Below are 27,947 nucleotides of genomic sequence, written 5' to 3' on the forward strand. Positions count from 1 at the left end.
AAGGATGTTAATGTTTAGCTAAACATAATTTCTCAGTAGAAACCCAGGGTTCATTCCCCCGACACAAGTTTTGTGCACCAAAGTGCTTTCCCACAGAACACTGTTCTTTATCTTCAAAGCAAATCCAGAGAAAAGAGTTAACACCTGGTGCCAATAAGTTGATGTGGCCGCTTGGATTTTAGAAAAAAACGACAAGCCTTTACAGATTACCCTACAGGACTTCCTGAGAACTTCCTGGAGGTAGGGAGATATGAATGGCTAACAGCCCCTAGAAACCTTATGGGATTCTAATTATACTGAGATCTGGTGAGATAAAGTGGAAGGAAGGAAGGAAGGAAGGAAGGAAGGAAGGAAGGAAGGAAGGAAGGAAGGAAGGAAGGAAGGAAGGAAGGAAGAAGGAAGGAAGGAGACTTTATTTCTTCTCAGAAGCTCCAGAGTTTAGTACACTGTAATCCTCGAAACATTTTCCTGAGAGGAAACCCCATTAAATAAAATGGGACTTACTTCCAAGCAGACCTATTTTGGATTGTTCCCACCATTTCTTTCCCATCGATAATTTCTTATTCACCCCCTCCAAGAATTTGTGGGAATGTGCTATGAGCCCACAATGATTTATATAAAAGCCCCATGCCTCTTGGCAGACATTTATGGAGTGCTATTTTTATCTTTTAAAGATTTTCCTTCTTACATTTGTTTAATTTGTTTAAATGTGTTCTATTTTTACCCTTGTGTTACTAATTTTGCTATAAAGGGCAAAAGGACACTTGGTCCCCTCACCAAACAAACAAGCAAAACAAAAAAAGAAAGAAAAACCTGGCTTTGCTGTCCATCGGAAAGTGTGATAACGTAGTGAGACTATGCAGTGACAGTCTGATAAAAAAAATAAATTAACAGACTCCCAGTTCTCCAGATGCCCTGGAAAAGCTTGTTTAGTTGAAGTGCATTTGGTCTACATGATTTCTTATCTTTGTATTTTTTTAAAAAACTTTGCTCCATTTGGTATTTTGTATTTTTAACACATAAATACATATCTTGTGTATTTATGGAAGGAGCATTATTTTAATAGGATATCTTCATGTAATGGATTTTATTTGTTCATCCTTGTGATTTATCATTTGGGATGCTAGTCCATGGACATCTGGAGGATCACAGGTTGACTACCCCTAGCGTATAGGATCCATTTGGTGTGCTATTGTAGGTTGAGTCCCCCCTCTTTATTAGTTCAACCTTCTCTAAGGAAGTGAGGGGTAGCCTACAAATAGAAGAAGAAGAAGAAGAAGAAGAAGAAGAAGAAGAAGAAGAAGAAGAAGAAGAAGAAGAAGAAGAAGAAGAAGAAGAAGAAGAAGAAGTTTTTATTCCCCAGTTTTCACTGCCTGAAGGAATCTGAAAGCGGCTTCAAGGTTGTGAAGAGCCCAAGATCACCCAACTGGCGGTATGTGGAGTAGCAAGGAATCAAATCCGGATTGCCAGACTAGAAGTTGCATTCTTAATCATGACATTACACTGGCTCAGTGGTCCTCAGGCAGTTGCATCTGGGCCTGGAGACAGGGCTCCAAAGAAAAAGCAGTATCTAGAAAGGGGGAAATCTCAGCAAATCTGAGCAACACCATACTTAAACTGCAGCCCAGGTACAGAGAAGGCCAGAGATCAGGACAAGAAAATAAACCCAGTCGCACACCTAGTGTCTACAAAGTTCTATATGAGTCCCTGACCTTGCTGAGCATAAGAGGACATTGGTAATTCTGAGAAAGAGTAGTGGGATCACTTGGAAAATTTAAAAAAAAAATTTTTTTGAGAGGGACATTTGTGAACAAGATAGCAGAAGGGCTGCCCACTCTGTTAGTGGCCCCTGAGTCCACATTTGCTTTCCAAGGAAATCACAGAGGTAAGAGATGACTTTTTTTGTTGTTGTTGGCATGCAGACATTCCCAGATTCAGTGTCTGGATCTCACATATTGAGGCTGGGAAAGGTCATGGTCTGAGATCTTGGAACAAGGCCAGTGCTCCAGTCCAGCTACCCAAATGCCTGCTTGGATTGGCCCAAAGAGGGGGCTGTTGACTCCTAGGGGCACGAATGGAGATTGGCTTTGTCTCCTAGATTTGTGGTGGTGAGAAGAGTTGAGAATGGATATGCTTTCTCTTTCCCTTTTTGCCATCAAGTCAAGCTGATCGGGCTTTGAAGGTGTTCAGAAGTGGTTTGCTGTTGCCTGTTTCTGTATGCCCCCCTCCCTGGGAAGCCGCCCCACCACACTTGTTCGATCAGTGGTGGCCAGCAGTTGTTGCCCTGTTGCCCTGTTGCCCTGTTGGGGGGAACCATTTCGCAGTGAGGGAGGGCTTGCATTGACTGCCATTCTTGTCGTACTTGTTAATGTTAATTGTGATTGGATTTTTTTAATGGGAGTTTTAGCTTGTTGGGGGGTTTTTTCCCTACAACCTGGGAGTGGCGGGGAATAGATAGATAGATAGATAGATAGATAGATAGATAGATAGATAGATAGATAGATAGATAGATAGATAGATAGATAGACAGACAGACAGACAGACAGACAGACAGACAGACAGACAGACAGACAGACAGACAGACAGACAGACAGACAAACACACACACACACACACAGACGGATAGATAGATAGATAGATAGATAGAGAGAGAGAGAGAGAGAGAGAGAGAGACAGACAGACAGACAGACAGACAGACACACAGACAGACACACAGACACACAGAGAGACGGATAGATAGATAGATAGATAGATAGATAGATAGATAGATAGATAGATAGATAGATAGATAGATAGATAGATAGATAGATAGACGGACGGACGGACGGACGGACGGACGGACGGACGGACGGACGGACGGACGGACGGACGGACGGACGGACGGACGGACGGACGGACGGACGGACGGACGGATGGATAGATAGATGTATGAATGAGATTTTATGTTGTTAGCTACCCTGAGCCTGTTCTCGGGGGGGGACAATCTACAAATTAAACAAAACAAAACCAATAAATGAATCCAACCCTGGATTTATACAGACCCATGATCTGGTTCAGTATGAGGCAGGTAGAGCCAGCATGTCCTTTGAAAATGTTTCTGATCATTCCAGGTGAACTAGATTCGCCTGACAGATGTTAAACTGATGTGCGAGGGTTTCGATATATGTCCCATATTATCAATTTATACACATCATTGTTTTTTAAATGGCTATTCATAAGTTTCATTAAAGCCTCGGGGAATACATAAGCTAAGAGTTTATCTAAGTAACTGAAGTTGGGCCCATTAATATTTTAATAATTCAAAAACCCCCCAATGTATTTTAGATTTCAGTTCCTCCAAACTTTTGAATACCGGCTTGGCTTTGATTTGAATTATTTACATTTTCATGAAAAGAATCTTCCCCGTCTTTTTCCTCAAAACGTTTTTTTTTTCCGGGGGGGGGGGGACCTACGAATGCCAACAACTTTTTGCCTCGACAGATGACCCGCTGTTACTCCCCAGTGTTCATGTCTGACTTAAAGATTAATTAAAATAAATATCAAGTGCTCCTGAAATTATTAATAAATTATACAATTTACATGCGATTGTAAGTGGAAGAATGCTTTCCACTTCCCTTTAGAAATAGCAGCATGGTTCCAGCCAAGAAGGAAGCGTGCTAATTACGTTTCCTTCATGAGTCTTCAGCATTCATGACGGAGGAGCTGATCAGAAGGAGCCATGGAGGCAAAATACGCGTTTTAATTTTTTATACTTCAGCAGTTCCTTAATCCCAGAGCTAGCTATTAATGTACATACCCAAACGCACCCGGCGAATGGTCGGATGTTTTGATCATTTTCCAATCATTTCCATGTAGGAGAGTTACGGATATTTATGGTCAGATTCGCTCCTGCAATCCGCACAGCTCTGTTTATTGCTCTAGAGTCGCCAGGGATACCGAGTCATTTAAAAGAAGATGCGAAGCAGTAACTCCGTCAAGCAGGACTGACTTACTCATGACACTGCCACGGTGGCTTTGCGGAGGTGAGAGGGGCTTGCTGGATTTCTGCTGTGCTTCAGCACCACCAGCGCTCATGGCTGAGGAGTGGTACTGCAGATAATTACCCAAGCAGGAATTGCTGCCAATTTATCTCAATCCTGTAGGGTTTCAAAGACAAGAGGTGGCTTTGCCATTGCCTGTCTCTGTCCCATCAAGGGATGGGCATGAACTGGCTCACAAACTACAGTTCATCATGAATTTTGTTCGCAAAGCGATTTTCGTGATGCTCATGGCTGTTTGTGAATGGATACATTTCCAGGCAGACTGTCTCCGCTCAGTTAAACTGTTTGCAAACCCCAGGGCAGTAGGGGGAGTGGAACTCTCTAGGCTTGGGAACACCAGTTGCAGCCCTCCAAGGCTTAAAAGGCACTGCTGGTTGCCAGTAACAGAGGTACCATTCTGCTCTCTGGTATCAGAATGCTATATACAAGCTACACTCAACCCTGCAGCCTCTTTTCTCTTGGCTATCCTCAGTTACACAGATTGGCAGGGAAGTTGATTAAAGCAAAGTAACAGAGTACATTCCCCTGGGATTGGGAATTCCTCTCCCCTGCTGAGGTTTTGGTGTTGGGTCAACTCAGGGTTATGAGCAACCTGCCTCTGTGTTCACATTCAGCAAAGTGACTCCTCCCAGTCCAGGACCAGAAGCAGCTGTCCCCCCTCCCACCTTCTTCTATCCTGGGGCATCATTTCCAGCCCACACTTTGGATAATTTCCAAACCCTACCCAGTAACTCTTGGGTGGCAGAATGCCAGGTGTACCACACACACATCTAGAGGGGCACAGCACCCCTACATTTCATAGAATCATAGAATCATAGAATCATAGAGTTGGAAGGGGTCATACAGGCCATCTAGTCCAACCCCCTGCTCGATGCAGGATCAGCCCTAAGCATCCTAAAGCATCCAAGAAAAGTATGTATCCAACCTTTGCTTGAAGACTGCCAGTGAGGGGGAGTTCACCACCTCCTTAGGCAGCCTATTCCACTGATTAACTACCCTGACTGTTAAAAATGTTTTCCTGATATCTAGCCTATATCGTTGTACTTTTAAACAACCCATTACTGCGTGTCCTCTCCTCTGCAGCCAGTGGGAACAGCATCCTGCCCTCCTCCAAATGACAACTTTTCAAATACTTAAAGAGGGCTATCATGTCCCCTCTCAACCTCCTTTTTTCCAGGCTGAACATCCCCAAGTCCCTCAACCTATCTTCATAGGGCTTGGTCCCTTGGCTCCAGATCATCTTCGTCGCTCTCCTCTGTACCCTTTCAATTTTATCCATGTCCTTCTTGAAGTGAGGCCTCCAGAACTGCACACAGTACTCCAGGTGTGGTCTGACCAGTGCCGTATTTGTCCTCCTGCATCCTCTGCAGACACCTGCAAAGGGTGCACTCCAGTATCTTGCTACCAGGAGCAAGAGCAGCATCCCATGGAAGGAAGACCCATTGTCTCTCAGCAGAGAGAAAGAGTGCGAGCAGGAAGCCTCGTCCAAAACAGGTGCCTGACACTCAGGGAGCCATAGAGGGGACATCAAGGCAGGCCATCCTCCAAGACATCATTTGCACAGGGAAGTTTTTAAGCAGAGGCTTAGATAGTCATCTGACAGAAATGCTGATTCTGTGAACTTAGGCAGATGGTGAGTGGGTGGGCAGGAAGGGATGTGCCAGTGTTTGTCTCTTGTGGCCCATCCTTGCATACCCAGGGAAATGCTGATCAGCACTGGGGGATGGTAGGTGGATTTCCTCCAGGCCAAGCTGAATTGTGGAGATTTTTGGTGGTGGGGGGGAATTACTTGGGGAAGAAATTGGGGTCAATGTGGTTGGGCAGGTAGTTGTGAGTTCCTGCATTGTGCAGGCGGTTGGACTAGATAACCCTGGAGTTCCTTTCCAACTGACTGGACATCTGACTGGACTAAGCTGTCATCCAGTTTAAGTTTGGGTGAAGGTGGAAGCTCCTGACAAGGCTCTTCCTCCACTGAATACTCACTAACCGAACCTGGGCTCACAACACCTCACTGGCTATATATGGAGGAGTGGAGAATTAAACCTGGCTCTCAAAATTAGAGGCCACTGCTTTTCATCAGTACACCAAGCTGCCTCTATTTATTGTAGTAGCCAGTTTGGTGTAGTGGTTAGGAGTGAGGACTTCTAATCTGGCATGCCAGGTTCGATTCTGCACTTCCCCACATGCAGCCAGCTGGGTGACCTTGGGCTCACCACGGCACTGATAAAGCAGTTCTGACAGAGCAGTGATATCAGGGCTCTGTCAGCCTCACCCACCCCACAGGGTGTCTGTTGTGGGGAGAGGAAAGGGAAGGCAAATGGAAGCCGCTTTGAGACTCCTTCGGGTAGAAAAAGCGGCATATATGAACCAACTCCTCCTCCTCCTTCTAGTATACATATACCACCATTGGGGACAGATATAGTATTTATTTTCAGATCATCCCAAATTTGATTTATGCATCTTTCCTTTTAGACAGCAATGCACCCCATTAGTTGTAGAATTTCTTCTTTTCAGAATAGTGATAAATCCGTCATGCAGCCCATCAACGCAATTTCTCCAGTACAGCTATCTGGAGCTCTTTCACTGCTTTTCAGAAAGAACATTAATCAAGAGGAGCTATTTTATTCTTTACATTTAGAAAGACGGAATTGCTCCTCTGCCAGAATAAACAAGGGCTGACCAGAGAACCAAGCTCAGCCTTCGTACCAACTCCTCCAATCCGATGTTTACAACCTCCTGCAGTATTAATTCTAATTTCAGATGGCTTACCCAAAAATTTTAAAACTTATATCGGTGGTGGGAGAAGATGGATTTTGTGAACCATTTTGGAGCTCACATGGTTCCACATTTAGATGTAGCTGACCTTTCTCAGGCTCAGGAGCCGGAGAGAAAAAGGAGTCACAGAACAGCTTTGCAAAGAATAACAGTCAACAAGACCCTGCTGAGACTGGCTGATGTTACCATTCCCTATCTCAACAATGTTTATTGATGTGGGGCTCAACTTCTGACATGCCTCATCAAATGGAAATGAATATGGATGTGACATCCGTAGTCCCATCCACAAAGTATGCCAGAAGATAAAGGGGACCCAATCAGCAGCCATGCCAGCCGCAGGAGCCTCACCAGCTACTGCCATCCAGCAGGGGCCAAGGCAGTGGTTATCCCTCCCCAGAGGCATTGCCAGTGGCTGCACTAGCCCCAGGGGCCTAGGCAGCTACTACATGACCAGCGGGGACCTTAGCAGTGGCTACCCTGCCCCAAAGGCCTTGCCCTGGGGGTCTAGGTAGCTGCTGTGCAAACAGCAAGGGCTGAGACAGAAGAAGGAGGGGGATAGGAGAAGGGAGTGTGAGTGTGAGTGTGTGTGTGTTTGCTTGGGAGGGAGATTGGGAGAGAGGATGGGAAACCAACAGGTAAAGCGGGAACAGGAGGGGGATGAGAAAGGAGTCTGTGTGTGCGTTTGTGAATGAGGAAGGGGAAGGAACCAAGGAGGAGGTTGGGAAACTAACAGGTAAGGGGGGAAATGGGGGGAAGGGAAGGGAGTTTCTTTATGTCTATGTATGTGTGTGTGTGTTTGCGAGGGAGGGAGAGGGGAGGAACCAAGGAGAAGGTTGGGAAACCAACAGGTAAAGTGGGAAACAAAGGGTGTTGATGTATGTCTGTGTGTGTGCATGCACGGCTCTCGATTGGCCCCTTGGCCCGTCCCAGACTCAGCGGGGAGGGGGGTGGCCGGGCCAGGCTTCAGCACGGGGCTCAGAGCAGGCCCGCCACGTCTGTGACGTGGCAGGCCTGCTCCAAGCCCCGCTCTGAAGCCAGGAGCTGGGGGGGAGGGGGCATATGGGGGAGGCCGGGGGGGGGACTCCCGCACCCACCCAATGCCTGCTAGCGCCCGCTGTATTTCGGATACAGCAGGCTTAACTTCTAGTAGTACAATAAAGTAGAATAATACAATAGTCCAATAAAATAAGAATTCTAAGAACAAAAACACACTCTCCAAAATTTCTAGTTCTGCACTAACTCCCCTTCCTCCCACTGTAAATTCTTGCGGAATTCTGGTTGATTTAAACCCATATGTACAGCCTTCCTTTTTCCCAGTTTGAAACAGAGGTTGCCATTCTGCATTTGAGGGGCAAATGGAGCATGAGGCGGCTTGTTTATCCCTCTTTTCCTGCAGGAGTGTGGGGGGGGGGGGGCTGACCAATCAGTGACAGACTGCTTCGCTATGTCAGCATTGGAGGTGCCAAGGAAGAAGTTAATACTGGTGCTCTCAGAGCGGATTCCTTAAATATCCATCCCTAGATATTGCTGGAGAAAGGCAGGGTCACCGCGGATCAATCATTGATGCTGAAGAGGGAAAATTTAAAGGGCTAAATAGCAGGATTTAAATAAAATAACTTGTAGATGACTATCTTTAATTTGGGGTCACTTGGGATAAAAAAGCCCAGTGCAGATATGACCCTCGGTCTCAACCCAATGCCTCAAGATACGTGCTCGGAGGAAGAACCTTATAAGCTCTTCCTAGTCCTGGCCTCAATCAAACACCTGGTGGAAGGGCCTTTGCCTCTCTTTCGAGCCCAACAAAGCTTAAGAAAATCAAATATCTTTGGAAACATATATCATTATTATGAAACCTGAAAGATCTTGTTTGTCATTTGGATGAAACTTGAAGACTTCTCTGCCCACAAAACTATGTAAAATGTACACATACACCATTTAGAAGGCCATAAACCAAACGTTCGTCCTCTAAAACTGTTAAGATAAGACAAAGTTTATTTGCAAAGATTATCTTCATTGTCCTTTTAAAAAAAGTTTTCCAAGAAATGCCTTTTTCAGCCTGGAATTTGTTCGGTGAAACCTAATTTAATTGCAGTATATTTGTATAAGCGTATCATTTTAGGAGGCAAATGTTCACTTTATCAACACAAAAACAAACAATAGGGGTTAGTTAGGGTACGAAAAACAGAAGCCTTTTGTAGGGAAACCACAGGGAGTAACACAATTCAGCATCTATGAAGCTTCATGTGATGTGCTGGAACACAGCATTAAAAATAGCACATACCTATACTCTTATTCAGGGCTTGGTGCATGCACATGTTGCAAGAAGGAAGTTCATGATTTGTGATTTCCCACCCACCCCCTAATGATAATTAATAGCACAAAAAATAGGCAAAGAACATGAAGCTAATCAAGATGAATGCTTCACTGAGAAAGCAACTCTATAAAATATTTTCTATTCCCTGTATACTTCTCCAATTCTGGCTGGTTTGTGTTAAAACAAATTAGTGTCGTATTATTTGGTATATGACCAAGCCTCAAGAAAATATGGTAAACTATTCTAGAGGAAATGTTAGGAAACAACAAGTCACCCATTGCAAGACATCACAACTGCATTCACCCCTTAAAGAATAATTGGGATTCATTAGGATTTAGCAATTCTTTCCCCCCACCTCTAATGATGTGAATTAAATGGAGCATCTTTCAGTTCCAGTGTGGAGTTGGTTCTCATAGACCAGGGGTGACCAAACTGTAGCTCTCCAGATGTCCCTAGATGACAATTACCATGAGCCCCTGCCAGCATGGCCAATTGGCAGGGGCTTATGGTCATTGTAGTCCAGGGTCATCTGAAGAGCCACAGTTTGGCCATCCCTGTCATAGATCCACAGTTAGAATCATAGAGTTGGAAGAGGTCATAGAGGCCAACAACTCCAGCCCCTAATCATCCAGGATAAGTATCTGTCCAGCCATTGCTTGAAGACTGTAAGTAAACAGTCTTCAAGCTTAGATGCTTAGGGCTGATCCTGCGTAGAGCAGAGGGTTGGACTAGATGGCCTGTATGGCCCCTTCCAACTCTATGATTCTATGATTCCATGATTCTATGATAAACGGGAGCTCACCACTTCCTGAGGTAGCTGATTCCACTGCTGCACTACTCAGACTGCTCTGAATTTTTTCCCCATGATATCTAGCTAATATTATTCTACATGTAGTTTTAAACCCACTACTGTGGGTCCTCTTGTGGTGCCTCTTGTGGCGCAGAGTGGTAAGGCAGCCGTCTGAAAGCTTTGCCCATAAGGCTGGGAGTTCGATCCCAGCAGCCGGCTCAAGGTTGACTCAGCCTTCCACACTTCCGAGGTCGGTAAAATGAGTACCCGGCTTGCTTGCTGGGGGGTAAACGGTCATGACTGGGGAAGGCACTGGCAAACCACCCCGTATTGAGTCTGCCAAGAAAACGCTGGAGGGCGTCACCCCAAGGGTCAGACATGACTCGGTGCTTGCACAGGGGATACCTTTACCTTTACCTTACTGTGGGTCCTCTCCTCTGTCAACAGTTTTTGTCCAGAAAACTCTCTTCCAAAGAAGGTTGTGCTTAGAGACATAGCAGTACTCTGAGTGTAATATTGGAATAAAATACATTTGCCCCAGGGAGCATTTGGTCCTATTTCTAGAATCCCCGGTCCCCACTGTGGTGTTTGTTCTTGGATCCATGCTCACACCCCCAATCCATTGGGTCTTCTCTTCTTATCAGTGTGCAATGCTAGTTGTTTTGTGGCTGGTCAGAGTAGGAAACACGGTTTGAAATGGATTAATGATCTGATTCAGAGATGGAATGTGTCATATGTTAAACCACAACACTCACACTGATTCCATTGCTCTGTATTTTTTTTTTCAATGTCGATGCTTTCTCCTCTATGTAGGATTCTATTTCTAGCTGTGATTCACTCCCTCACTTGTTTGAGTCATGTTTCAAGCATCTGTAGAGGCATCATATTCTTGTAGAAGACACCAGGACCTTGATGAAATGCAATATGATGCAGCTCTTCTGTTACCGTAGACATGCTATCTCTTGGCAAAAATGAAGTGCGTCAGACTTTCGGAAGCCTGTTGTTGGATATAACTGCTGAGAAAAACAGGAGAAAAGCTAATTTCCTCGACATTCTCGATTTTTAGACCCTTTGCCTTCAGAGATGCCAATTTCCAGGTGGAGCCAGGAGTTCTCCAGGAATTACAGTTCATCTCCAAACTACAGAAATGAGTTTCACAGGAGTATCTGAAAAATCTTGGAAACCCTGGTGCGTTTACAAACAGAGGATAATCTAGGACAGGGTCCTCAATGTGGTTCCTGTGGGTATCATGGCACCCACCAACTGCTATTCAACCAAGTCTTTTTAGAAAGTGGGTGAGGCCAGATGAGATTTTTGCCCAGCAGTGCTTCTGATTGTCCACTAGAGCAGGGGTAGTCAACCTGTGGTCCTCCAGATGTCCATGGACTACATTTCCCATGAGCCGCTACCAGCATTTGCTGCAGGGGCTCATGGGAATTGTAGTCCATGGACATCTGGCGGACCACAAGTTGACTACCCCTGCACTAGAGTTCAACTGCATGGATGTGTTCTATATTTCATACCCTTTGACCCTCACCCCTTCAAAACAAAATGTACTGGTGTTCTGCTATTCAGTTATGTCTCACTTGACCAAAAAGAAATCTTCTCAGAATCTGGGGGAGGGATTTAAAGGGAGCGCTGCACCTGTCATTATCAGCTGTTTGGCAGTTGCTCTCTGCCCCCGCCTCCTCAGGCTGAATTACCTGACGGCAGCTGCTGATCTGGATCATTTAAATGCAGGGGATAGACAGTTCAGCTTGGATGTGGCCGAAAAGTACCCAAATCAGCATTGATTCAGGTGCTTTTTGGCTTATCCTAACCAAGTGGCACATGTCTAAGCATCAGTCCTGTCTCTCTCTCATTCGAAAGCTTTTTGTCCTTTTGTGTTATGGTTATTGTTTTTAGGTGCGAAGTCACATCCAACCCATTGCAACCCCATGGACAATAATCCTCCAGGCCTTCCTGTCCTCTACCATTCCCCGGAGTCCATTTAAGCTCACACCGACTGCTTCAGTGACTCCATCCAGCCACTTCATTCTCTGTCATTTCCAAGAATTAGTGTTTTTGTAAGCAACAATTAGTTTCTCCAAGTCTGTGTAGTATACCATAGAGTCTCTATGGGATATCCTATATTTTATTTCATAGAATCATAGAGTCATAGAATCATAGAGTTAGAAGGGGCCATACAGGCCATCTAGTCCAACCCCCTGCTCAACGCAGGATTAGCCCTAAGCATCCTAAAGCATCCAAGAAAAGTGTGTATCCAACCTTTGCTTGAAGACTTCCAGTGAGGGGGAGCTCACCACCTCCTTAGGCAGCCTATTCCACTGCTGAACTACTCCGACTGTGAAAAACTTTTTTCCTGATATCTAGCCTATATCGTTGTGCTTGAAGTTTAAACCCATTACTGCGTGTCCTTTCCTCTGCAGCCAGCAGAAACAGCATCCTGCCCTCCTCCAAGTGACAACCTTTCAAATACTTAAAGAGGGCTATCATGTCATATTTATTTATTGTTGGATTTTTATCCCCCCACTGTCAGAATTGACTCATGATGGGTAAGAACAGTTACGTAAAACCCCTATTAAAACCTCTATTAAACCCCCCACAGCAATATTCCCCCCCCATGCCCCACCCAGCCTTTCCAGACAACTGTTCACCTTAAGCTGTGGAGTTTGCCTGATGACCTAGCACAGCCTGAGGAGAGGCCCCTGATCTTCCCAGTTCTGGCCTCAGCCCAAGACCTGGTGAAAGAGCTCTGTTTTACAGGCCCTGCGTAACTTTGACAGCTCTGTCAGGGCCTGCAGCTCCCCCAGGACCTAATTCCACCAGGTCTGGACAACGACCAAAAAGGCCCTGGCCCTGGTGGAGGCCAGAAGAACTTCCTTACTGCAGGGGATTTCCAGCAGATTAGCACCCGTACAGTGAAGCGCCCTGCCGAGAACATAAGGAGACAAGCGTCCGTCAGATAGATGTGGTGCCCAAGTCGCTGATAGTCTTAAAGGTTAAAACACAAACTTTGAACTTCATCCGGGCTACAACTTGGAACCAATGCAGCTGCCACAGCACCAGCTAAATATGGGCCTTCCAAGATGTACCTGTGAAAACCCTAGTAGCTGCTTTCTGTACTAGCTGCAATTTCCGGGTCAAGGACGAGGGTAGACCCATGTAGAGCGAGTTACAGAAGTCCATTCTAGAGGTAGAAACCAAAGTCCTTGAGCACCGACTCTGTAACCACTCTAGGGCTTCCATTTCTCCTCGTCTCTATGGTATACCATAGAGTCCACCTTTCCATGGCCATCTCCTCCAGACCACCTGATTTCTGTAATCTAGAAATAAACAGTAATTTGGGGAGAATTGTTGACTGGGAACCTCAGCAATGGCATGAAGTGGTGTCCGCATCCTCCTGGCTTTCTGTGAAGTTATTCTAAGCATAACATTTCCATGTTGTCCACCATTGTCTACCTTAAAGTTTGGGGCAAAGGGAGAAGAGAGTCTCATGGGAACCAGCCATCATTTCAAGGCAAATTTCTGACAAAGCTGCCATATCTGGTTATTGTTTTCCTTCACTAACAAAGAACTCCTTTGAGTCATACAATAAAATCACCATTCAAATGTCAGGGCCATTCCGCACCAGGATCTATGTGGCAAATTGGTTGCGGGATGAAAAAAACGCCATTTTAAATTGTGGAATTCGTTGTTATGCATACCTGGCTTCGTAGTGGAATCCAGTTGCGTTTCTATCATTTCCCACAGGTTTCCGGTCTATTTAGCATAAATGTAGTCTATTTAGCATAAATGTAGGGGTTGCTAGGAACAGGAATATATTTTAATTTTGGAGGGAGACTTACGTTTCCAAGAACTAGAATTAGGGTCGCCAACCTCCAGGTGGTGTCTGGGGCTAACTTGTTATTTCAAATTGTTTCCAGGCAACAGGGATCAGTTCACTTGGATTCCATCCGGACAACCACTAGGAGGACAGATAGGTCCTTAGGAGTAACTCCAGTAGTTACTGATAATAGAATTTGCATCTTACCCCAGTTTGACCTAATTGCCTATGGGAGGATTTATCCAATTTCTACTGGCTTTGGCTACTGACAAAGCACTGGAAACGGGCATTAAAAACGGGAACCTGTGTCGTATTTTAGTTGCATTATGTGATAATTCCTGTAAACATTTATGTCTATGAGCAATGCTTTATCAGAGTGATTTGGAACCAAGAAATGCAACATAGATATAGTGTCTTATTTCACAGCAGACTTGTTCTTAGAGTCATGAGCCTCCGGGGAGGGAGGGTAATGAATGAATGAATGAATGAATGAATGAATGAATGAATGAATGAATGAAATAACTGTTTATACACGGGCCTGCTTGTTTCTTGATACTTTCACTTTGGGTTCGATGGTATCATACCCATTAAGTCCTTCCCCTCCCCAAATCCCACCCTCAAATCTCAAGGTAGCTGCTAACATGGAGCGGGCAACCCTAGCTAAGGTGGAAAATACACAGTGGAAGTTAATTAAATTGGGTTATCTGTTGGAGTTCTACTTTTTGGAACCTACCTTGAATATGAGTGAAAAAGGTGGAAGGTAAATGAAAAAAAAAATGAAAGAAAGAGTTGAAGACTCCTTGAAGGGTAGTTACTGGGCAGAAGCGGAAGTTGACAGTGGAAGCGAAAGTTGACAGTGGAAGCGGAAGATGATATTAGTGAGGGATCTTTCCTAGGCAATGGCAGTGCCACTTCAGTGTTTAGGACTCTGCAAAAGAAGCCAAGCGTAACCCTCGTCTGATAATCTCTTACCTTGAAAACCCAATGGTGAGGCAATGGTTTGGAGGTCATTCATTCCCAGGGTAGCTATCAGTCAATAGCAACTTGACTTCACTTAATGCACAAACTGGGGTAAGCGAATGTTTCCCAGTTTGCTTATTTTTATATATTTCCTGGGATGGATTCGGTTATCTGAGCAAGGGAGGAATTGTTGGAGGGGGCGTTCCCAGTTAAAGGAGGGAGGTTGTGGGACTATGGATCACGGAGACAGACACATAGAAGCTGCTACTCTTGTTGGGGTGTGACAGTGGGAAAACATGGGATGGTTTTGCTCTCAACTTCTGTGTATATTTTCATGGTTTTATTTTTTTATTTTATTTATTCTTTTGATTTTTATCCCGCCACTCCCCCACATTGCCGGCCCATGGTGGTTTGCAGCAGTAGATAACAACAACATTAAAACATCGAATAGAATTTCCTATGAGGAAGGAGCTCACAAGCTGAAACCCATCCCAGAAAAACCCACGTGTGGGTTTTCTGCATATCTGGTTAGTATCTAATGACTAAGGTAAGCATGTGTTTAGGGAAGGTGGCAATTCATCAAAGCCACTTTTAAGGGGAAATGGGTGCTTACATTTAGATCTGCCACCCACCTGTTTATTTACAAATGCCCTTCCACCCATTCTTTCCATTTGTGGTCCAGCTGGCTGAACATAATGTTGTTGTTTTTTTTTAAGTTCCTCTGCCCACCTTGTTTTTGTAGGATTTGAAGCATTTGGTATTTTGCTGCAGGGATAGAAGGACAATCTTAGTGATCTCATCCTAAACAACGGCTGCAGGATAAGAGACTCCTTCTTGGATGTACACCTCAAGACAGTGAGGAGTTTTGTTCGTGTCAGCGAAATGGAGAGTGATCCATAAAGATCTTGAGGCTCCACAGGGCCTGCAAAACGGAGCTCTTCCACCAGGCGTTTGGTTGAGGCTGGGTGCGATGAGTTCTGGGGAATTTCAAACCCATCCCCCCCCCCCCCCCGGTTCTTGGCTATTAGACTATATAGAACCACCCTGTTGTATTGCATACCCCTAGCCACTCCAGCCCACCAAATTGTCTGTATTGGAGGCTGGGGAGATCTTTCAGTTATACCGCCATCTTGTCATAGAATCATAGAATCATAGAATCATAGAGTTGGAAGGGGCCATATAGGCCATCTAGTCCAACCCCCTGCTCAACGCAGGATCAGCCCAAAGCATCCTAAAGCATCCAAGAAAAGTGTGTATCCAACCTTTGCTTGAAGACTGCCAGTGAGGGGGAGCTCACCACCTCCTTAGGCAGCCTATTCCACTGCTGAACTACTCTGACTGTGAATTCCCCCCCCCCCTGATATCTAGCCTTGTCTTATTCTTGTTTATTTTATGTTTATATTTCTTTTATTGGGATAAAATTTGGGGAAGTTATTGTTATAAGATTTTATGTATGATATTTTATATATCCGTTGTAAACCGCTGCAAGCCAGTTCGCTGGGAGCGGCGGTCTAGAAATCAAATTATAAATAAATAAAAAATGAATAAGATGCTAGACTCCTAACAGAGTCACTCGGCGGAATGCTCATAGAATCATAGAATCATAGAATCATAGAATCATAGAATCATAGAATCATAGAATCATAGAATCATAGAATACTAGAATCATAGAATCATAGAATCATAGAATACTAGAATCATAGAATACTAGAATCATAGAATCATAGAATCATAGAATCATAGAATACTAGAGTTGGAAGGGACCTCATGGGTCATCTAGTCCAACCCCCTGCACTATGCAGGACACTATGCTCACCACTGAGACACCAGACAAAGAGGCAGCCAATCCCATTAGGAAGAAGGAAGAAGACTGTTTTCTGAACCCCATTTTTACTACCGGAAGGGATCGCAAAGACGCTTACCATCACCTGCCCTTCCGTTCCTTTCCCCACATTTGGTGGAGTTGCCCTCAGAGGCTTAAATTTTGGAATAAAATATATGTAGAACATAAGAAAATGTGGAAGTTAACTTCAAAAAGAAGCCAGAATTGCTTTTATTAGGTATAATGAGTGAAGAAATACCTAAACAATTCCATGTATTGTTATTTCCGGCCATGTGGAATGAGCTCCCGGAAGAGTTAAGGGCTCTGACAGAGCTATCTAGGGCCTGCAGGGCCTGCAAGGTGGACCAGGCATTCAGTTGAGGCCGGGGGAGGCGGGTTGACTGGAGTTTCGATCAGGGGGCCCAACCAAGCCGAGCATCCCAGAAATATATTAATAACTAGATCTGAATTACGTTCTGGCTGGACTTCACAAGGTTGGTTGGGGTAGATTTTTTTCCGCCATCTTGTGGGTTATTATATGCACTGTATTGCTGTTTTAATGGGGGTTTTATGGGATATTGTTATGGTTTTAATTGTTGGCCACTGCGAGGTGACAAAATTCATAAGAGGCGGGATATAAATCCAAGCATGCAGGCATGCATGCATGCAGACTAGATAGATAGATAGATAGATAGATAGATAGATAGATAGATAGATAGATAGATAGATAGATAGATAGATAGATAGATAGATAGATAGATAGATAGATAGATAGATAGATAGATAGATAGATAGATAGATAGATATTCAGGATTTGTTAATATAATAAGTGGGTATTAAGTGGTACTGGAAGTTTAAATCTGTTAAATTGATAGACTACGAGATTTGTGTTAACTTGGAAATATCTTTAATCCGCTCCTGTGGAGCGGATTAAATAAAGGAGTAAGGGCTGTTGGGGAGGAGTTTGTCCGGGATAAAAAGCGGGCTTTGTCCGGGATAAAAACTCGGAGGAGCGAATCAGGAGCCACGAAGCGGCTCCTGATTCACTCTTCCGAGTGGCACTCCACGGCCAAGTGTCCAATACTCCACTGGCATCAGCAGCATGGAAACTGTAGCTCTTACGGCCCAGAACCTTGGATGACTTAAGTACTTGGGCATGGTTCAAACTTTGTTGGGGTATAGGAGACTGTAGATTTGTAGTGGTGCAGTGGTTAAGAGTGGTGGTGGCTAATCTGGCGAGCCAGGTATAATTCCTGACTCTTCCACATGCAGCCTGTTGGGTGACCATGGGCTAGTCCCAGTCCTGTTAAAGCTGTTCTCACAGAGCAACAATGTCAGGGCTGTCTCAGCCCCACCTATCTCACAGGGTGTCTGTTGTGGGGAGAGGAAGGGAAGGCACTTTGAGATTCCGTTGGGCGGTGAAAAGCATGGTATAAAGAACAACTTGTTGTCGTCATCATCTTCCTCCTCCTCCTCCTCCTCCTCCTCCTCCTCCTCCTCCTCCTCCTCCTCCTCTTCTTCTTCTTCTTCTTCTTCTTCTTCTTCCTCCTACTCCTCTAGTAAGATCAACTACATGTGGTGTGGAGAACATGCTACAGTTAAATGCATGAACAAAAGTTTATTCCTCGTGTTTTCATTATTTATGAGTTGTTATTGCTTTCTCTTCTTTTTTTACCAACTTCCCTGGAGGAGAAAGGAGTTTGGGAACGTTTATTCCAAACTCCATTTTTTTCCCCTGGACCCACGCTGTGTCTTCTAAGTATAAATAAAAGATTTGGTCTCAAAGTCCATTTTTTTCTGAGACATTTAACAACATACAAAAATACATTTGAAGGGTTCCAAAACAAATGCCCTGAAATAAATCCCAGCAATATTTCATATGTAGATAGAGTGACAAAACAGGGGGGGGGGGGAGTTGACCCGAGCAAAGGAGAAGAGTGGGAACATTTACATCGTGGGTCTCAAGACTCTGAGTGTGGGAGATGGAAGATAAGGAGTTGCAATCAGTTGAATGCAGATCAAATCGTTGTCATCGTAGGTTTTGAGAGACAGCATGGTGTAGTGGTTAAAGAGCGGCAGCCTCCAATCTGGGGAGCCAGGTTTGATTTCCCCCACTCCTCCATAAGCAGCCAGCTGGCTGACTGTGGGCTAGTCACAGTTCTCCTAGAGCTATTCTTGCAGAGCAGTTTGGTCAGGCCTCCCTTTTTGAGGGTGGGGTCTGGCATAAGATGAAGAGTTGTTTTTTACACTTTTCACTAACCAAAGGAATCTTAGTGACTTGCCGTCAGCGTCCCTTCCTCTCCCCACAACAGACCACCGGTGAGGTATGTGGGGCTGAGAGAGCTCTGACACAACTGCTCTGTGAGAACATCCCTTAGAGAATTGTGACTGGCCTAAGGTCACCTGGCTAGCTGCATGTACAGAGGAGAGCGACAAGGATGAACTGGGGCCAAGGGACCAAGCCCTATGAAGATAGGTTGAGGGACTCGGGAATGTTCAGCCTGGAGAAAAGGAGGCTGAGAGGGGACATGATAGCCCTCTTTAAGTATTTGAAAGGTTGTCACTTGGAGGAGGGCAGGATGCTGTTTCTGTTGGCTGCAGAGGAGAGGACGCACAGTGATGGGTTTAAACTACAAGTACAACGATATAGGCTAGATATCAGGAAAAAGTTTTTCACAGTCAGAGTAGTTCAGCAGTGGAATAGGCTGCCTAAGGAGGTGGTGAGCTCCCCCTCACTGGCAGTCTTCAAGCAAAGGCTGGATACACACTTTTCTTGGATGCTTTAGGATGCTTAGGGCTGATCCTGCGTTGAGCAGGGGGTTGGACTAGATGGCCTGTGTGGCCCCTTCCAACTCTATGATTCTATGTGGAGGAGTGAGGAGTCAAACCCAGCTTTCTAGATTAGAGGCTGCCACTCTTAACCACGACACCAAGCTTGGTCTCTCTGCCTCCACCCGGTTTGGGGGGGGGGTCCTGGAATCCCTAGCTGGGTCCCTGTTTGAACCGCAATGAGTTGTTTTACATTCATTGCTTGATCTTAGAGCTGGTTTTAGCATTGTGTTCTTTTCCTATTTGTATTGCAAACTATCATGGGATCCCTGACAGGTTGGGAAGGCATAACATAAATTGGGGGGGGGGGAGGAGAGGGGGGGGAGCGAGAGATCCTTTGTTCTTGTCTTTTTTCTTCTTCTTTTTTTCCAAAATAAGAAAGTTTGCTCTGAGGCCCACCAGCTTAGCTCCAGATGGCATTCCGTGTGGGTGGACGTAGCCGCTCGCGACGCATAAACCTTCCCTGGTACACTTCCCTGTTAATAAATAGCATTTACCCAGCTGGCTCGCATCCCACCGCAATCAAGTTACCATCAATCAGAGATGATAAAACCTCATTTTATCCCCGTTATAGGCCGGCCTGCTACGGCTGGCGCCCAGCCAAGACCAACAGGAGCTCCTGGAACCCTGGGGGGAAAAACAGGCCTGCTTCCATTTCATACACAGGGAAGCTTTTTTATTCCGCAATTCAGCATCTTAGGGATTTTTTAAAAAAAACACACACATTTTGCCACGGAGGCGATATTGGGGAGTGGGGTGGGGGGGAGATGAGACTGTCGCACACTGGAACTGATCCACGGCCACAGGGGTGCTTGCCATTTCACGGTAGGAGTCCCGTGTTTTTAATTAAAGGGTTTCACGCACAGGATTCAAGGGTTAGGGTTTTTGTTAAAAAAAAATCCACAGATTTCTTTTCTGGAAGAAAGGGAGCTCCCGAATGCCTCACTGTTGTTTTTAATAAAGGGCTAAATCCACTTCATGGTCATATTTTTACTCTCTGTGAGCAGTCGTAGTTCAGGATGGAGATTCATCCGGGTTTGAGAGGGGTGGTTTCAAGTAGGGTTCCTGCCAGTTTGGGGTTGGGGGAAACTGGGAGATTTGAGGGGTTGGGGGAGGGCAGGTTTTGGGGCACAACACCGCAGAATACAACTGCCAAAGTGGCCGATTTCTCCTGCTGAACTGTAGTGTAGTGATTAAGAGCAGTGGCTTCTAATCTGGTGGACCGGGTTTGATTCCCCACTCCTCCACATGCACCCGGCTGGGTGACCTCGGGCAAGCCACAGTCCTGTTAGAAGCTGTTCTTGCAGAACAGTTCTCTCAGAGCTCTCTCAGCCCCACCTACATCACAGGTGGGGGGGTCTGTTGAGGGGAGAGGAAGGGTAAGTGATTGTAAGCCATCAGTTTAAATGAGCCAAATCAGAGAAGCCCAAATTGATTGAGGAGGACCTGAGGCTTTAAAAGTCCCCCCAGCAGACCCCTCTGAAGCTGACTAGACCTAAATCTGCTTAGCTTATGCAAAGATGGAACTCCCAAGATATGCTTTGTGATCATATCCTAGCATTACCTGCTCAGTCCCACTTCCATCTGGGAGATGTATAAACCCAGCTGACCATACTACTTCCCTCCCCTTATCTCCCTCCCCTTATCTTAGAATCATAGAATCATAGAATCATAGAGTTGGAAGGGGCCATACAGGCCATCTAGTCCAACCCCCTGCTCAACGCAGGATCAGCCCTAAGCATCCTAAAGCATCCAAGAAAAGTGTGTATCTTCCTTCTTAAAGTACACGGATCCCTCCCCTTATCTTCCTTTTTAAAATACAATAACCTGAAGATCATTCTTAGGTTTAGAGTCGCCAGCCTCCCAGTGGTGAACAGGACAAACAACCATCCAGTGGTGGCTGGAGATCTCCTGAAATCAGCTCACCTGGAGAAAATGGAAGCTTGGGAAAACAGACTCCATGGCATTGAAGACTGTCCCTTCCCCAAGCTCTCGAATCTCCAGGTATTTCTCAACCTGCACCTGGCATCCCTGCTTCTGTAGCAGACAGTCCTGTTGGAGCACTGGTGAGATACAAGACTCCATCATGTTCACCATTGCTATAGCACAGCCATGTCTCAATTGGGCTATTAAGTATTATTATTATTATTATTATTATTATTATTATTATTATTATTATTATTATTATTATTATTATTATATGGATTTATTACCCACCACTCTCAACAGATAAAAAAGATAAATACAATCTCCTAAAAATCCCCCTAAAAACCAATAGTTAAAAATGCAATCTACCAAAACACAGTGGCAACCTACCCCTGCTGGGAACCCGGAGAACTGCTGACCGCCACAGATGGAGCATGGTGGCGTCCTCCTCCTTTGGGGGGGCATAGATCTTCTCTTCACCCTGGCCTCAACCTGGTGGAAGAGCTCCATTTTGCAGGCCCTGCAAGTAGTAGGTGTCGTCAGGGGGTGTGTGGCGTAATGGCGACACATCTGGGTCAGGGGTCGCATGGGATGGGGCATGATGACGCCACTTCCAGTGTCGTCAAGAGGCGTGGTGACATGGCAGCACTTCTGGGGCATAGGGCATGGGGTGGGCATGATGACACCACTTCCGGTGACGACAGGGGGCGTGGTTATTCAAATAGGTTAATTAGCAGGCAAGGTGGGGGTACGGTTATTAGCTCATCGTAATATGTGTACCCTTTTACTACTCCTGCAGAAAGGCAGAAGCTCCCGCAACTCCTGTACTCACATTCATCTGGACCTCCCCTCCAGAAACTCTTATCCAGTGCTGCAATTATTAGCAGAATCATCTGTGATCAAAGCTAATTGGCATTTTTTAAAAGTTCCCGTTCTCGCCAGCCGCACTGTGCCCTTGCCTCTTCTCCAAGCCAAATATATTGCTTAGTAACTTAAAAATAAATAGACTGATATACGGGCTGAGGAACCTCCCCAAAAGGCAATATTACTGACAACTCTGCTATAACTTTCAGCCACTTAGCATAAAACTCCACTGCTAAATCTCTCCGGGTAAACTATGCAGAGATGCAAAAAGCCCCAGAGGTATTAAGAGTGATTTTGATATAAATTCCAATTTTATTTTATGACCATTTTACAGCTGCCGGTACGTAGCTCCTGCCATAAACTTCCGCATAGAAGGCAAATGTTACTTACCTGCTTCTTCTTCTTTTCTGGTGGGTTTCAGATAGTTAGTTTATTGTGACACGATATCAGCATTTTCCCTGCACTGCACATTTATAAGGGGGGGATTTAATGTGACTTAAGCTAGCAGAAGACCCATAAAAAGATGTGATTATGCTTTTTAAGTATTCATAAAATATGTTACATTCAATTTACACATCCACCTGGATTTCTGCCCATGACAGTCAGAAGCCAGAGACATAGAGGAGACTGTGAAGAACAGGGAACGTCTGCCCGGTGACAGTACTCACATTGGAAACAATGCTAAATATAAGGATGACATAACAAATGTCCACAATCAAACAGATGCTTGGAGCTTCAGCATGGCAGCCTTGGGACATTTCATGAGTTCCTATCTGCGAGACATCTCCATCACACACACACCCTCCCCAAGAAGTTTAAGACCTCAAGAACAAAACCTGCTCAAGATCTCCAGCCACAAAGAGGCAAAATTGGCTTCAACAAGGGCCAGGGCTTTTTCGGCCCTGGCCCCAGCCTGGTGGAATGTTCTGCCTAATGAGATCAGAACCCTGCAGGACCTTCAACCGTTCTGCAAGGCCTGTAAGACAGAGCTGTTCTGCCAGGCCTGTGGTCGAGGCCAAGAAATTACATTAAAAGTCTGTCCGGCCAATCTAAAGCAGGCGGGCTAACTCCTGCCATGAACAATGCATGATGTGCCCCTCCCTCTCCAAAGAAAAATCAAAGATTGGCAACAATTCCAGTAATTTCAGGATATTATTTGATTTGACTGATTTTATATGACTATGTAATTTTTAAACTTTTAAATTTCATTCATTCATTCATTCATTCATTCATTCATTCATTCATTCATTTATTTATTTATTTATTTATTTATTTATTTATTTAGATTTCTATACCGCCCATTTCTTTGCAGCTCCGGGCGGTTTACACAGAACATTATAACTTACACGGAACATTACATAACATCAAAACAACTTTTAAAAAAACATCAAAAGATTACAAAACCACAATTGCAATTTAAATTTTTAGACATTTAAATTTTTAAACATTTAAAATTTTAAACATACAGATGGAAAAACCAATAAATAAAGTGCCCGGTTTCCTGGTATTGTTTCCAAAGTGGAACTGATGCATTAGACGTCTTCCATCGTTCTTATAAAATCCGTGGGTTCAGGGATGGACACCGACACCAGTAGTGATTTGAGCTCTGTATTAGTACCCCAGCATGGTCCAAAAATGAGCAAGACTGAACTGAAATTGAACCACAAACCCCTCAGAAAACCCCAACTTATGTACACCAGCAAACAATGGATCTTCCCACCAATGAGTGCTATTGGTCACTGTCAGTTAATACTGACCGGATCTGGCAGGCGGGATCTAGCGGCGCATTCATCAATTACATTGCAAGCTACGATCCTGTCTCAGACCTCAAGCTCGCTCCTCGGCAGGTCAATAGACACAACACTTCTTGTCTTTATTTCTCTCTTTTGCACAGTGGCACATGCACACTTTGCCACAGATATAAATTCCTTGCCCAACCTTTTTGGCCTGGAGGCCTATTTCGATAGCCAGGCTAGACCAGTCTCATCAGATCTTGGAGGCTAAGCCAGTATTTGGAAAGGAGACCACCAAGAAATCATTGTTGGGTAGGAGACCACCAGGATCAGGAAGTGGAGGCAAGCAAGAGCAAACCAGTTCTGAACATCTCTCGCCTTGATAACCCTATGGAGTTGCTTTATTGAATTCCCAATAAGCAGACTCATTGTGGAAGAAACTATCTTTATTAAAACAACAACAACAACAACAGACGCAGTGCAAGGTGGTTTCCTTGCTAGGAGTAAAGCTCAAGGTTACAAACATAACTGTTACGGTTTCCCTGAGATCCTCCCCCCTCCCAAAATTCAACTGAACAAAATACCAGGCACAAAAGTTTCCCAGGCAAAGTTTCCCATAAAAAGCGTACACTAACACCAAGACACTGCAAAGCATTCCTATCCCATGCCTATACAAGGTCAAAGTAATAAAACCACTCTGGGAAGAAGAGGCCTATCTCCCCTCTTGGGTCTCTAGTCTTTGGGAAAATACACAAACATGCTTCCATGTCAAGGGGTGAGCGACCATGGGAACAGGTAAGAAAGTAACAGGTGAATATGGCATGACTAATGGTAAGACCATCGGAACAGGTAAACAGGGAACATGTGAAGAGGGTCTTGACAAATGCAAGTATCTTATACAGCACCGATCCATTAATGAACATTTTATACAGACAGACACAAACACTAGAAAAATTAAGCACAAACCCACAGACAACGGGATTAGGTCCAGCTGAACTTTTCCGTTGACAGCAGGATTTCCACCTGACATGCACAACTTACTCTTTGTCCCTTCCCCTGGTGACCAAAAATGCTCACCCAAATCTGATAGAGATGGATCCTCTGCCTACCAGGAGTAACATTTAGGAGTGGAGCGGGAAGGGGGTAATGAGAAAGGGAGAAACCCCGTCGTTTTTATGAATGGTTCATTGGATCCAAGCAAATGGAGTGAAAATGATCACTGATTCCATTTGCCTAATGTGTTACGCATGTAAGGAATGCCACCCAATGTCTGCATGAGGGCGAAAATGCTCCAAAGCTAAGAAGCAACATATGGCTAAAATCGATGGGGATTGTAGAATCACCTGCCTTGTTCTCCGGCTAGTGCCGTGATCCTATTCCATTGTTAAACTTTAAAACATCGGCTCTTATGCACTGGCAATTAATTACACCTTCGATAACCTACGGAATTAAATTTTGTTGCACGGCGCGCACCAGAGTGAGGATCTTACACTAACTGCAACGATACGCTAACAATTAAACATTCTAATCCCTTGGGAAATATTGCTGCGGAATATGAATGTTTGGGGAGATAACAGAGGACATTAAGCCCGGTGTTAGAGGAGTAATTTTGAATAATCATGATATAATACTACTACTTACTACTAATAGAGCACTTTTCCTCTTCAAAGTGTTTTATGCGGGGGGGGGGGGGAACAGGCTCTAATTAAATCCTTCAACAGTCTAGCAAGGATACGTAGATGAATAATAAATAATTCCCCTACACACACACACACCACACAGGAGGACGACAAAACTGTTGCAAGAAGTATAAAATCATGGAAGAAATGTGGATAACAAGATCAAACTTAAAAATACAGTCTCTTTTTCCAGGGGCGAAGTAGAAATGGGTTTTGTTTAGGTTCCCTCTCTGTTAGAAACAATGGATTGGATCCAGGGAGCTAGGATTGTGGATCTTTGTGGATCTTCTCAACTTTTCCCTCCCCCACAGAGGCCATTTTGATATCAAGAAAGTTTTGGAGGGAGTGATTTGACATGCCTGGGCATTGGGAGGCACTACATCCTCCCAATGGAGGGCAGGATGTTGTTTCTGTTGGCTGCAGAGGAGAGGACACGCAGTAATGGGTTTAAACTTCAAGTACAACGATATAGGCTAGATATCAGGAAAAAATTTTCACAGTGAGAGTAGTTCAGCAGTGGAATAGGCTGCCTAAGGAGGTGGTGAACTCCCCCTCACTGGCAGTCTTCAAGCAAAGGTTGGATACACACTTTTCTTGGATGCTTTAGGATGCTTAGGGCTGATCCTGCGTTGAGCAGGGGGTTGGACTAGATGGCCTGTATGGCCCCTTCCAACTCTATCATTCTATGATTCTATCACTCTGAAGTGTGTATAGGTGTTATCTCCTTGAATGGAACACCTCTCTTTGTCTTAATCTGGGAGCTGCCCTCTGGCCTCCCATGAAGACACTTGTCTCTGCAGTTCTCTTCTGTGGAAACAAGGCTGTCATACTCCTACACGCATGAATCTGGACAAGCTGGTAGGGCTTGTTTATCCATGTAGTACATGCTACGGGCTCTGTACTTCCAGGGGGCCCACTCATTGCCTTCCTCCCATGGATCAGGGCCACAGCGTCTCCCCCCTTTCCCCTTTTAAGGGCACTTGGAGTGATACCCCTTTCCACTATAGATAGGGCTGGTTTATCCCCTAAATCCTTAAACTGGTTCTGATGTTAAAAGGTAAAGGTATCCCCTGTGCAAGCACCGAGTCATGTCTGACCCTTGGGGTGACGCCCTCTAGCGTTTTCATGGCAGACTCAATACGGGGTGGTTTGCCAGTGCCTTCCCCAGTCATTACCGTTTACCCCCCAGCGAGCTGGGTACTCATTTTACCGACCTCGGAAGGATGGAAGGCTGAGTCAACCTTGAGCCGGCTGCTGGGATTGAACTCCCAACCTTATGGGCAGACAGCTTCAGACAGCATATTGCTGCCTTACCACTCTGCGCCACAAGAGGCTCATGGTTCTGATGTTACAAGCCCCGTAAATCCTTAAAACCACTCCTGCAAGCTGGTTATATGGAAAATACTGTTTAGATTAGGCATATAAGAACTGACTCTTCTTCTTCTTCTTCTGACCGCAGCAAGAATGTGCATTGAACCTACCTGACTAAATCTAAGTCAACCTTTCTTGGGAGATTTATTTCCTGAACTCAGTAATATGATTCTATGACTGGGTAAAACTCGGCTATGTTAACCCACAATCTGCCTTGAATCTCAATAAGAACGGGGGACTATAACATAAACAAACAACGTTGTAGGGCATTTAATACGGCTATAAGGTTGTCAACACCTCTGACCACCAAAAGGAGATGGGGAGGTAGGGTTGCCAGATTCAGGTAGGGAAACTCCTGGAGATTTGGGGATGGAGCCTGGGGAGGACAGGGAACTCAGCAGAGTACATAGCTATGGGGTCCACCTTCCAAAGAAGCCTTTCTCAACTTTTTTTAATGTTGAGAAACCCTTGAAATGTTCTTCAGGCTTTGAGAACCCCCAGAAGTGGTGCAATCATGCAGAATATGGTTGGGAAGCTGAGCTGTGGACATGCCAACCCAGATCCCCTCTGCTTTCTACCCCTTCCAGGCCCATCATTGGCCATTTGGGGAGGAGATGTATGAGTTGACATATGGTCATGTGGTCATATTACCTGATAAATGTTTAACAAATTTTATAAATATATTTAAAAAATAATTCACTCCCACCCATTCAGGAAACCCTTCTTGAGCTGTCAAGAAACCCCAGGGTTCCACAAAATCCCTAGTGGATAAATCATGCTCTAAAGCAGGGGAAGTCAACCTGTGGTCCTCCAGATGTCCATGGACTAAAATTCTCATGAGCCCCTGCCAGCAAATGCTGGCAGGGGCTCATTGGAATTGTAGTCCATGGACATCTGGAGGACCACACGTTGCCTACCCCTGCTCTAAAGCATCCATGTTCTCCAGAGAACTGATCTCTGTAATCTGGAGATGAGCTGTATTTCCAGGGGATCTGCAGACCTCATCTGAAGGCTGGCA

This window comes from Paroedura picta, chromosome 5, assembly GCF_049243985.1.
Source record: "Paroedura picta isolate Pp20150507F chromosome 5, Ppicta_v3.0, whole genome shotgun sequence".
NCBI lineage: Eukaryota > Metazoa > Chordata > Lepidosauria > Squamata > Gekkonidae > Paroedura > Paroedura picta.